Source organism: Sminthopsis crassicaudata, chromosome 1, assembly GCF_048593235.1.
Source record: "Sminthopsis crassicaudata isolate SCR6 chromosome 1, ASM4859323v1, whole genome shotgun sequence".
Lineage (NCBI taxonomy): Eukaryota > Metazoa > Chordata > Mammalia > Dasyuromorphia > Dasyuridae > Sminthopsis > Sminthopsis crassicaudata.
Genome location: NC_133617.1, coordinates 333,790,320 through 333,803,679, shown reverse-complemented (window position 1 = coordinate 333,803,679; position 13,360 = coordinate 333,790,320). Strand labels below are relative to the sequence as shown.

Here is a 13,360-nt window from a genome sequence, read left to right as displayed (position 1 = left end):
TTAATATTTCTGCTTCTTTGCATTTGACTATAAGGTTTTTATTCCTAATATATAATCAATTTTTAAAAGTTCCATATTCTAGTGAGAAAAAGGCATATTCCTTCCTATTCACATTTAATTTTTTCCTCATGTCTATCATATCTAGCTAAGATTCTATTATCTACATATCCTTCTTATTTATTTTTCATAGATTCATCTAGTTCAGAGTTCCTCACTATTATAGTTTTGCTCTCTATTTCCACCTGTAATCCATCCATTTACCTTTGATTTTATAAATTAGGATACTATACCATTTAGTGCACATATTCTTATTACTGATATTACTTCATAATCTATGGTACCTTTTAATATAATGTACTTTCCCTACTTATTTCTTTTAATTAAATCTATTTTAACTTTAGCTTTGAGATCATGATCCCTACTACTGCTTTTTAAAAAAAAAAATATATATATATATATATCCTCAGCTAAAGTTTAATAAATTCTACTCAAATTCTTTATTCTAATTTTATGTGTTTTTCATTTAAAAATTTCTTGTATGCAACATATTGTTTTTGATCCATTCTGCTGTTTCCATTTTATGTGGGAGCACATGCCATTCACACTCAAAATTATATTTATTAGTTGTATACTTCCTTCTTTCCTATTTCTCCACATTGCTTATCCTTATTTTCCCCCTTTTTAAACCCTACCCTCCTCAAAAGTCTAATCACTCCTGACCACTTTCTTCCTACTCTTCACATCCTTCTAAGAATTCATCCCTCACCTTATTCTCTCGTCCTCCTATTTCTCTGTAAATTAAGAAGACTTTTATACGCAACTACATGTTTATCTTATTCTATATTTACCCCAGTTTTGATGAGAATAAGGTTTCTTTGATGTCTGCCCCAAAGTGCCACTATAAATTATTCTTTCATTCATTCCTCTTTTGTATGAGATAATTTGCTACATTTAACTTCTCCCTGCTTCCCTTGATAATCTTTTATTAGAAATATTAGAACATATTCCATTGTGAGAGGATGAAAGGAATTTAGAAATTCTATGGAGATGATTTATAAATCTCTCTGTCTGTCTCTATCTCTGTCTTTCTGTCTTTTTCTTTTGCAAGGCTGTTTTCCCACTGAGATAGAGTTCTAAGTCACTAACTCCTTATCAGATGTTTCACAATGGAAGTCCTATACATATCTCAAACTCATGTCCGAAACTGATCCTATTATATTATCACCAAAAATTTAACCCTGTTCCAAACTTTTCTATTTCTGTAGAAAGTACCACCATGCTCACAGTTTCCTCATTATTAAAATAAAAAGGTCAAATGAGACTACCCTCTGGAACCTGTCCAACACTAAATGATCTCACATCTTTTAGAAGGAAATCTACCTCACAGAGCTGATACTTAAAGCTGATATTTTATTTCAAGATTTTGAGTGAATATTATTTTTGTATTATCTTATTGGCCTATTGTTTAAATTAGTATTAAACAGAATAAGCTGCAATGAAATGGAAAGGTAAAGCTAGAATCCTTAAGTAAAGAGGTTTAAGATATCTTAATTTCATTTGTCTATATAACATGTCACCCTTTAAAACCAGTTAGCAAGAAATTATCCAGATAGCTAAATGTTATAATGCAAAGTACTGTGCATTTTATTTCATATACATTCTGCCTCCTTAAGATATTAATTTCTTCTGGATTTATCATATTATAAAAGGACAGGTGCTTCCAAGGTTATCTTATTATAAGTTTCTCTGAAAGTAATTTACAAATAATTATCACTTAAAACTAACAATAATAGTTTGAGTCATCACTCTCAATTTCAACAACAAGCCAATGTGCTTGTTTATGACTCTTCGTTCCAATTCTGGCTCTGAGCAGGAAGCATCTAAACATTTGTAGTTTTAAAAGGTGTTTTTTTTTCTTAGGAGCTTGTGAAATTATTTATTTGAGCATGGCTATTTCATAATTTTCATAAGCAGCATCCTCAAATGAAAGATTTCCCTCTGCTATTACATGGTCAAATAAAAAAGACTCCCTTGATAATGGGTCTGTGAGTATTTTTCTTTAGTGCAAGAGTACTTAACCTGGGTCCATGAACTTTTTCTTAAGGAAATATTTGTCTAACTATATTTCAAGATAACCATGTTTTTAAATTAATTTTATTTTATTCATTTAAAAACTTTCTTCTGAGGAGCCCATAGATTTTATCAGATTTCCAGAGGAGTCTATGACACAAAAGCTGTTAAGAATATCTAATGTTTTGGAGTCCATAAGGATTCACTTAAATCTGAGCAGTTTTCAATTTTGCTTCCACTTATCTCACTCTAGCCTCAAATTATGAAATAATTCTAATGGAGGATTCATTAAGTCTCATTTCATAAAATAATAATTTAGTCTTCCATTTATATAGAGTTCTATTTTTCAAGTAACTCTTTTTTACTTCTCCCAGGTCCCCCAATTCTCTAACAGGTGTCCTCCTTTATGTGGATAATACATCTCATTCAAATGGAGCAACAATGTTGATTTTGTTAGTCTCTGGGTTTTTTTTTTTATATGTTTGGAGAAAAAAATAGCCTTCCACTTAATGTACTGATGGAAATTTAGCTCTAGATTTGCTCTGTAGCTTCCTTCCTCCTCTGAGATTGGCTAGTGAAATCAAGTTATTAAAGCAACCAGGCCTAGAGTGATCTGATAAATCACCTTGTCTGGGAAATTAGGCTTCTCTTTAAAATACTAATTGAAGTGATGTGTATTTTAATTAAAACAACATCTGCTGTCAGGATCTGAAGAAGCATTTCCAGCCTGACAGAGAAAACTCATGTATAAAATTCCTTCAGAATTTATAGCATTTCAAAAGATAATATGAGTTTCTTATATTTGTAGAAGAAAAGAAAGAAAGAGGAAGGAAGGAAGGAAGGAAGGAAGGAAGGAAGGAAGGAAGGAAGGAAGGAAGGAAGGAAGGAAGGAAGGAAGGAAGGAAGGAAGGAAGGAAGGAAGGAAGGAAGGAAGGAAGGAAGGAAGGAAGGAAGGAAGGAAGGAAGGAAGGAAGGAAGGAAGGAAGGAAGGAAGGAAGGAAGGAAGGAAGGAAGGAAGGAAGGAAGGAAGGAAGTTCTTCTCATCATTGTATTTCCTTGCCTTGCATTCTTAGCTGGCTCCTAGTAAAATTCTATTCCCAAGTCACAAACTGTCTTGTTTCAGTCAAGAGAATGGATATTGGAGAACAAGGTAGTTGATAAACCTATTTGTTCCATGCCCTTCTATATCTGCTTTGAGGAATTGGGAATGGGACTGGAGGGTGGGAGAGCAGAGTAACTCATGAAACAATTTGCTAATATATTAAAGGATTGGGACCTATAACACTAGAGGGATTACCCATCACTGCTTTAATTTTATATCATTTAAACTAGTGAAATAATGAAAGAAAGTGGAGGCAATGAGTGTAGATTACTTATAAACAGTGAAAGAAAATGCAGAAGAAAATATGATTAAGCAATATTTTGAAATGTTTAGGAAAGTTGTAAGTTTCATCAAATGCAGAATTTTCTATACTTGATAACAGGTTTTATGCCTATATTAGTAGTTATAATTTCTATAAGGAATATATCATTTTTACTTCATTAAAAATCTTTGAAAAGGAATCTTTTTTTGGATAGAAGAGATTTAGAGAAAAACTTGGGTTTCATGAAGAAAGAAAAAAAATTTGCAGCTGTGGTAGGAAAAAAATGATTAGCTAAGCTCTTTTAGAAATTTTGTCCTGTTTTGGCATTTAATTTTTTTTTAATTCTGCATTTTACACTAAATAAAGAATATTTCCTTACACAAGTCAGAATCAAGAAAGTTATGTGAAACTGAATCACCATTACATGAATTTACTTAAAAAACCCCACAACATCTTGTCTTTGAAAAATTAATTAGTCCAATTTGTTATATTCTTTCATTTTCATTTAATTATTAAATTTTTGAGAAGTTTTAGGAATGTATTATTTAAATTTTCTTTAATAGCATGCAAGGACCTACAGTATCTACTTGCTTTTACTTCCAAATAGTACAAAAGACATAATATTACAGAAAAATATCACAATAAAGGTTCAAAAACTTACAAGAAAAATCCACTGTAACCTTGGAGGCATGTCTTATTTTGGCTCACCTTGCTTCTTAACTCTGGATATAAGGAGAGAATTTAGTGGCTGTCATTGGGGAAAAGGCACCAATGATTCTGACCATAGAATATGGACATAAATCAATGGAAGATCCATAGATGAATATACTTTTTGACTTACAAAGCACAGTAGGAAATTGATCAATTTTATGTTGGGAATGACAAGGCAGTATAATGGATAGAGTTCTGGATTGAGTATCAGGCACCTAAATTAAAACTACTACTACTATTGTGGTCAAGAAAAAGTTTTCACCTCTCAAGGCCTCAGGTTCTACAACTGTAAAATAAGAAGTTTTGGCTAAGTGATTTCTAAGATCTCTTCTAGCTCTATGATTCTTTGATTCTACAATTTAATATAAAGAACATGAAACAATTGGGGAAGAGCCCATATCATATTGCTGTGGTTTTTAAGGATAAAAATGTTGAAGAAAGCCATTTAATAGCATGCAATTATGTACATTTATACACCTTATCTGGAGAAAAATGGCATGTGCCCAATAAGATGAAAGAACTCTGTTAATTCTGCCAATATAAAACTTACAGAGGAAAGAACACTGCCAACATAAATATTTGACAATCAACAATCCATAGAAATGTAGCAAGAAAATGTTGCTATTTTAAAACTAATCTAAAAACCACTTAATGCAGCTACAGGATAGAATATATCCCGAGATTTAAAGAGATTTAAACTTTTTACTTTAAATCTATTTGATCTTGTGAAAGGCTCCTAGAAAAAGAATTATCTCTTTTTCTTTTTCTCCTTATTCATTCTATTTTTTAAAAACTGTATCATATCTTAAAGCTATTCTTCATGTTGTCAGATACATTATTTTGTGCATTCATTTGTTAGTTCACTTATTTAATCAGTCACTCATCACAAACATATATATATATATATATATATATATATATATATATATATATATATATATATATATATATATATATATACATATATATATATGGAAAGAGAGAGCACCCAAAGCATGAACAATTATATGTAATTTCATAAGACATTGTTGGGATAAAGAAATCGTAAGGATTGATTCATGCCCCTGAGGGTTCTAATGTACACTGAAATAGCTCTGGATTTTGCAAGATGGAGATTCCTATTCTTTTCACCAAATTATTCTGTGCCATTCTAATCTACACTATCCTATCAATTTTCCAAAGTGGAGGGAAGAATTAGAATCAACACTGGAGTCTTATATCTCACTACTTATTTTGAAAATACTTTTTTTTTTTTTTTACTAAATTTTGCCTATTATTTCACTACAATATTTCTAATTATTCTATTCTTAATTTAATAGACATAAAATTTAAACTTAAGAATCCTAAATATCTCTTTTCACAAAAACACCACAAATTGATAGCTAGAAGGGACTTTTGAGGCTATTTAGTGCAAAGCTTCTTAAACTTTGAATCATAATCCCTTCTGGTAATTGTGCAAGTGAATATAAGGTTTGTGCAAAATTGGTAACAGTAAAAAGTATTAAATATTCCACCAAGATTTAATTCTTTATGCAAAAATAAACAAGCACATCCATCTTATTACTATGTGAATTTGCTTTCAACTTTTATCAAATGATAAACTTATATGAATATCAAAGAATTATTTTATGATGAATTTCTAATGGCTTATTATCAGTACATATTTGATTTGTGTACTTACTTTACATACCTGTAGGCCTGGGATGACATAAAAAATTTTTGGTGAAAAATGGTCAGGAGTGGAAAAAAGTTTAAGAAGGCCAACTCCTAATTATAATGATGGGGATAGACTCAGAGGTAGAAGTAAACTTTTTTGGGGTCACATGATTACTAAGTATCAGAACTAGAATTCAGTCTCATTATTCTCTGACTTTAATACAGTTTTTTCCCTACTATATTTCCACATTAGTTTTTTTTTTTTTTTTAAGGTTGAAGTCTCCTATCTCATCCAGGCAGGAAATGCACAGTCTACTCATTGACATGGCTCAACTACTAATTGGCTCTGGCACTTTGACTTCTTCCATTTTCAATCTTGGCTACATCATCTCTTCTTTGGCAATCCATTCCCATTCATGTTAGCTTATAACACTGGTACCTTACTGTAGACTAAATAACCTAACACCTTGTGGTTCAGAACTCCCAAACCTGAACAACCTATTGATCTCAGAATTGCCAGTAAAAGTGTCTACAGGCATGCATCACCATGCTTACAAAGCATCATGATTTGACAGCTAAGGAAAACACAGGTAAGGGATATAAACTTATTTATAAAATCATACAGAAAGAGATGGTGGTGATATCACCTTGAAAACCAAAGATAAATATAAAGCAAAACCAGTTGTTTTATAAAAGCTTAATGGTAGAAACAAATGAACAGTCATCTTGAGAGCATTTAGTATGAAATCAGAAACAGTGCAAGTGACAAAAGTGACAAAAGAAAGGTGGAAAATAATTTTTTTAGTCGTTAAGGACAAGAGCTACCATACTTTTTTTGATATCTGTTGTTGTACAGTTGTTTTTCAGTCATATCCAACACCTCGTGACCCCATTTGGGGTTTTCTTATTAAAGTTTTCCATTTCCTTCTCCAGCTCATTTTATAGACAAGGAAAATGAAGCAAACAGGATTAAGTGGTAAATATCACTTTTGTAAGTTGTCAAGTATTCACTAAATAAGGTGTTTTTTAGACTGTTATGGTCTCCTTTTTATGAAAGTTGATGTGTATCAATTAAATGTAGAAAAATGTAAAAATAAATAATATATCTTAAAGATAAAAAGTAGGAGAGATGACATAGTGACAAGGTTCTAATGAAATTCTAAATAAGACATACATACATATATATGTAAGTAGATACATACACATATATAAATGTGAATGTGTGTGTGTGTGTGTGTGTGTATGTGTGTGTGTGTATGTGTGTGTGTAAAAGAGAGTTGAAACTTCAATTACAGCTTGGAATGTTTTAAAGGGAAGTGTTCAAAAAGAAAATATCTTGACCTTGAAGGATAGGAATACATTGGAGAAACAGAGATAAATCTAAAGGGTGAGGCACAGACATACATAGCAGGACTGATATAATGGAATGAACAAGAGATGTGAGGTCAGAGGATCTAAGTTCAAACCCTTTCTACCTCAGTGACCTTGGACAAGTTACTTATCTTGTATAAGGATTCTTAACCTTTTTGTATGTTATGAACTCTATGACAGTGATAAAATCTATGAAACTTTTTCTCAGAAAAAAAATTTAAAGACATTAAATAAAACACACAGGATCACAAAGATAACATGGACCAGAGCCATTAAGGAATGAGAAGAAAGAGATGGATTGTGATCTGCATTGTTCAAGGAAATATATAGATAGATGATAAGGTTACAGATCTACCAAAGTATTAAATTAATACTATTGAAATAGGATAGGAAAATGAGCATTTGCTTTGCTCTAAAAAGAATGCTGATACAAACTAAATTTCCTTGTACTTAAATGTCTTCTTGCTAAAGATGGAGCATCTCAATCCTATAATGCATATGACTATGATTTATTCTACATCTATTTTTACATGATTGATTCTTATTTCTTATCTGATGACATCTGATTTTAGAGTTCTAATTTTATGTGACCAATATGGTACTCCAACAGTTGCTGTTTAGCAAAACTGATTCTAGAAACAGAAGGGAAGGGATGCTTAGAAGTCATACCACTTCTTAGTAGTTTACTATTATTTTTGCTTTAATTTTCCCCTGCAAAATAAAACAAACAATGCCCCTCAATTAGAAAGCAGACAGATGATGGATAAATTACTGATTTGGACTCCAAAAGGGAGACTATTGATATCAAAGCACCTAGGCCAACTAAGATGAAATACCTCTGCCCAAGGAAGAGCAAAGTTCAGATGAGTAAGAAATTAAGATTAAATGTTCAAGATTGACAACTGATTCTGATATTCAAAAGCAATATGCTCCTAACTTTAAGAAAAAAGTCAAATTAAGTCTTTTCCATGGCTTTTTAATGTTCTTTAAACATAGAAGTTAATGAAGTTAATTGGGCAAATAAACAAAATCCTCTTGGATCATGTTTAAATAGCTCTCTGTGATTGACATTTCATGTCAAATCTTTCCCACATCACTAAGACCATTCCCAGATTATTAAACAATTCAGAATGCTTCTTTAAAATATTGTCTTAACTCTGAGAGATGACTATGAACCACTATATAGAATTCCCAATCCCTCTATTTTTGTCCACCTGCATTTTGGATTTCCTTCACAGGCTAATTGTACACTATTTCAAAGTCAGATTCTTTTTGTACAGCAAAATAACTGTTTGGACATGTATACATATATTGTATTTAACTTATACTTTAATATATTTAATATGTATTGGTCAACCTGCCATCTGAGGGAAGGGGTGAGGGGAAAGAGGGGAAATGTTGGAACAAAAGGTTTTGCAACCGTCAATGCTGAAAAATTACCCATGCATATATCTTGTAAATAAAAAGCTATAATAAAAAAATAGTTCTTTGGAGGCACATTCATTAGAGTAGTATACATTGGAACTATCACTTCAAATGTCTTGAATAGTATCCCTTTCTTAATGTAGTTCAAGATCCCATTAGTTTGTTATTGTTGTTGTGTTTTTTGCAGAGGAGTTATGAGACTTATGGTTGCCATCCATTAAAACTCTAAATTTATTCTTAAAAATAATAAAATAAAATAAAATATTGTCTTAGTATTTGTTTTATTCTGGCATGAATTGTGACTAAATTTTTTTGAGCACTAAAATGGAATGATAGTTTAAAATTATGATACATTTTTCATTTTCTTAAAACAAGATTCCTTTTTGACCTTAAAATATCATCTCCATTTTATCCTCTAAATCTCGTTTACAAATTGTAATTTGCATGTTATCTTTCCCATTAGATTGTGAGCTGTGGAAGACAAAGAGGTTTCACTTTTCATTGTATACTTGGGCTTTAGGATGGTGCCTTGCATAATGATTTCCAATTGTGACGATTTTTTTTTTTTTAAGGAAACTGCCAGTTTGTAGAAAACTACTAAAATTAAATGCTTTGGGTTTATTTTTATGGCATCACAGCATTATAATTGTTTGTGTTTTCTTGATCCTTTTCTTCCTCGTGTTCCTTAACTGTATACATTTTCTAAGATTTATTCCTCATCTCTTTATTTTCCATCAGTGACTCTGTATGGTTTCAACTCCAGTAAGATAACGCCTACATTCCTGTTCCCTCCCATTCCCCCATTCTTCCCTAGGATAAATTCATCACCTGAAATTTCATCATCCTCTTTTGATTCTCAATACTTTTCAGAAACTTAATGGTTGTGTGACCCTGGGCAAGTGACTTAACCCTGTTTGCTTCAGTTTCCTAGGAGAAGGAAATAATAAACCACTCCACTATCTATGCCAAAAAAAGAATAATTTAAAAAACCCAACCCAAATGGGGTAAACAAAAAGTCAGATACCATTGAATTACAACAAATCTTTTCAGCACCCTCAGTTTCTTCTCCCCTCTCACTGGAAGACTCCAGGACAGAACAAGTAATTAGAAAGGGCTGGGAACTTTTCAGGCAACTCTTTATTTGTTTATTTATTTTTTATCAGTGGTCCTATCTGTCTTTAACTTCATGAATATCATGCTAACTAGTACCTCCCTATCTCTTTTCAGCTTCCTTTTGTTTATTTTCTTCCCCTATTAAATTGTAAACTCTTTAATAACAGGAACCTTCTTTTCTTTTCTTTTCTTTTTTTTTAATCTTTATCACTATGCCTGGAACATGGTTGGCACCTAATAAGTACTTACTAATGACTATAGATGGGCAACAAATTCTAGTGGCTTCAACTATTAATTGATTTCTCTCTGGAGGTCCTTTCCTAGTTGATGGACAGTTCCTCATGGATAGTCCTATGCTCACCTTAATTTCTACATGCTGTTTAAAAAAGTTACTTCTTTGGCCATTTGGAATGATGACCCAGTAATACTATCACTAGTTCTGTATCAAAGAGATCAAAAAAAAAAAAAGAAAAGAAAAAAAGAAAAAAATATATCTGTACAAAAATATTTATAGTGGTTCTTTTTGTGGTGGTAAAAAAATTGGAAATTGAAGGTATGCCTATCGATTGGGGGAATGACTGAACAAGTTGTGATATATGATTGTGATGGATAATACTGTGCTATAAGAAATGATGAATAGATGGATTTCAGAAAAAACTTGGGAAGACTTAAATGACTTGATGCAGAGTGAAGTGAACAGAACCAAGAGAACTAAAAGAACATTATACACAAAAACAGCAATGTTACTGATCAACAATGATGACTATAAATGACTTAATTTTTCTCAGTAATACAATGATCCAAGACAATTCTAAAGAAGTCATGTAACAAATGTTATCTAGTTCCAGAGGAAAAAACTGGTGGAATCTGAATATAAATGAAAGCATTCTGTTTTTTACTTTGTGTGTATATGTACATGCATGTATGCATGTGTGTGTATGTGTGTGTCTTTTTGGGAGGTATCTGTGATTAATGTGACTAAGATGGAAATATATTTTGCATTATTTTACACATATATAACCTATATCAAGTTGTTTATCATCTTAGTGGAAAGAGGAGGGAAGAAGGAAGAAGAAATTTCAGAACTCAGTGGGAATTAATGTTAAAGATTGTTTTTATATGTAATTATGAAAAAAAAGTATTACTCTACTCCCCCCAAAATAAAACACTCTCCTGCATTGGGTTCTACTGAAAAGAATGTTGGACTTGCAACCAGAAAACCTCTTTGCATCCATAGTATCCCTTCACAAAATGTATGATTTGGACAAGGCATTGAATGCCTTTGAGAATAAATTTCTTTATCTGTAAAAAGAAAAAGGATCTCTAAAGTCCTTTATAGCTCTAAATAATGTGTTCACAACTTTCTTTATAGTACGAATAATGGTATCAATATTATCATGGTACCAATATTATCTTAGTTAAAAAGACTTAATACCTCAGTGCTTTCTCCTTATTAAAGTGATAGTATGGCTTGTGAACTCTCTGAATGTTTTTTTCATCAATTAAAAAAACAAAAAACCAAACCAAAACAAAAAAAAAAAAACCCAACAACAACAAGTTGGTTTAGCTAGCCTCTATGGTTCCACTTAGCTCCAAATCTATAATCCTATGATTTTCCATAGTTACTATCTGCATAAATCCTATTCTTTCTTTGAAATATTTTGTCATCTTTATCGCTTCCATTCTGTGCACATACCCTCAACCCAATTACAATCTGAACTGTGACAAAAGCTTGTCCCAACTAGTCTCTCTACCTTTAAGACTTAGTGTATTCTCAACAATCTGTATAGAACTTAAGTAGCTCTTCTGTTGCTACAGGAAAAATGTGCAAACTCCTGCCGAGGCATTCAATTCCCAGGCAAACTAGATCCTTTCTAGTTGTCCAACTACCACAATAATACAAAACCTCTTCTCTTATCATACCAATATCTTTATTGTTCTCTATTCTATATTTCACTTATATTTTTCAATATACTTAGAATTTATTATCATATCCTCTACATTTATCTATATTTTACTCATCATTTAAGGTCTTTCATCAGTTTACCTCTTTAATGAAATTTTCCCTAGGAGCATAGATCTCATTTCTCTGAACTTTAGCAGTGTCCTACACAAATTATCTCTTGGCTTGAATTTTTATTTGACTGATTTACATTAAAGTCTTATGAAATTGTAACTGATGAAATCATAAGTTCTTAGAGGGCAGGGATCATGCTTTATACTAGTTTTGTATTCTTTATAATGTTGAAATGCATCATGCATCAACTAGAAATAAGCATCTTTCCAGCAATCTCTCTTGTTGAATAATACATTTCTCTATAGGTCAAACACAGTTAGTACAAATATTATTGTGATGAAAAATCTGTCTAACAAGAAAACTATTCTAAGCCATAGTTAATGATCTACTTTGACAGTATGATAAAACAAAATCCCCTTAGGACAAAAGAAATGGGATAGTAGCTTTATTGGTCATTATAATGTGAGTTAGCCTTTCTTATTTTCAAGTCTAATCTGAAAAATAACACATGAATAAATGACTTTTTATACTAAAGATATGGCTGGCTTTCTTCCAAGAATAGGGCATTTCAAATCTATCCATCTCTACATATGAAAAATATGATTGAAAAATTTAAAGAACTACTAATCTAAGATACAAAGCTAACCTGCAAGCTCAAAAACTATAATAGTGATCACTTTTTTACATAAGTTACTTTTGCCAGATATGGAGCCTAGGTATGGAACCAGGAGGGATATTTTTCCATTTCTAAATCTGGAGGCATCAGAGATTGTAAAGGAAGTGGCAATGACAGTGTCCAAGACTTTTCCCTTGTGGATTAAGGTATGAGAAAGAAGCCTAGTCATCTGAGAGAAGTGGACAGCGCATCAAGGCCCCACCTGTTTCGTGAGGGAGGATGCCCTCATGAACCAACACAGCAGGCAGTCACATGAGGGAGGTTATAGGAAGCATCAAGTGCCCAAATTTAAGGCAGGGCAGAGAGATAGTTCATGTGCTAAAATAAATTCCTCTTAAATTATGTCTATGCCAGATTTAAAAAAAAGTTTATGAAATTGAAAAAAAAAGAATGTAAAATAAAGATTAAAGTTAAATGGCTATTTTCATTTCTAACAAATAAAAATACTTTAATAAATAATGAGATTGGATCTTAAGCATATTTCCAAATTTGGGGAATAGGTACAATTTGGAGATGAAATAATTAGAAATAAATTAACAATAATATGATAAGTAGTTTCTCACATTGAATACTCTGTGTTTAATTAGCAAGATTAGAAATGTCTATAAATAGATTTCCTATATTTTATAAATCTGAATTTCAAAAGTAAATTTAAAATTTTTTTAAAAGTTCAATTTCATTTGAAGCATGTGATGTGTTATTTAAAACTATTTTTAACTATATTGAGGCCCGAAGGCAGAGTAGAGTTTGACTTCATTTTTCAAATGCATTGTCTTAAAAAAAAAAAAAAAATTGCTTTGTGACCCTGGGCAAGTCACTTAACCCCAATTATCTCAGCAATAAATAAATAAGTAAATAAATAAATAAGTAAATAAATAAATAAATGAATGAATAAAGACATACATACATACATACATACATAAATAAGTTAGTGTGATACTATTAAACATCCCTTCA

The 13,360-nt window shown here is 31.4% G+C and overlaps 1 protein-coding gene across 1 annotated transcript in view; it reads right to left on the bottom strand.

Moving 5' to 3' along the window:
- Positions 1-13,360, bottom strand: part of CTNND2 (catenin delta 2) — a 1,154,077-nt gene that overhangs the window by 116,640 nt on the left and 1,024,077 nt on the right.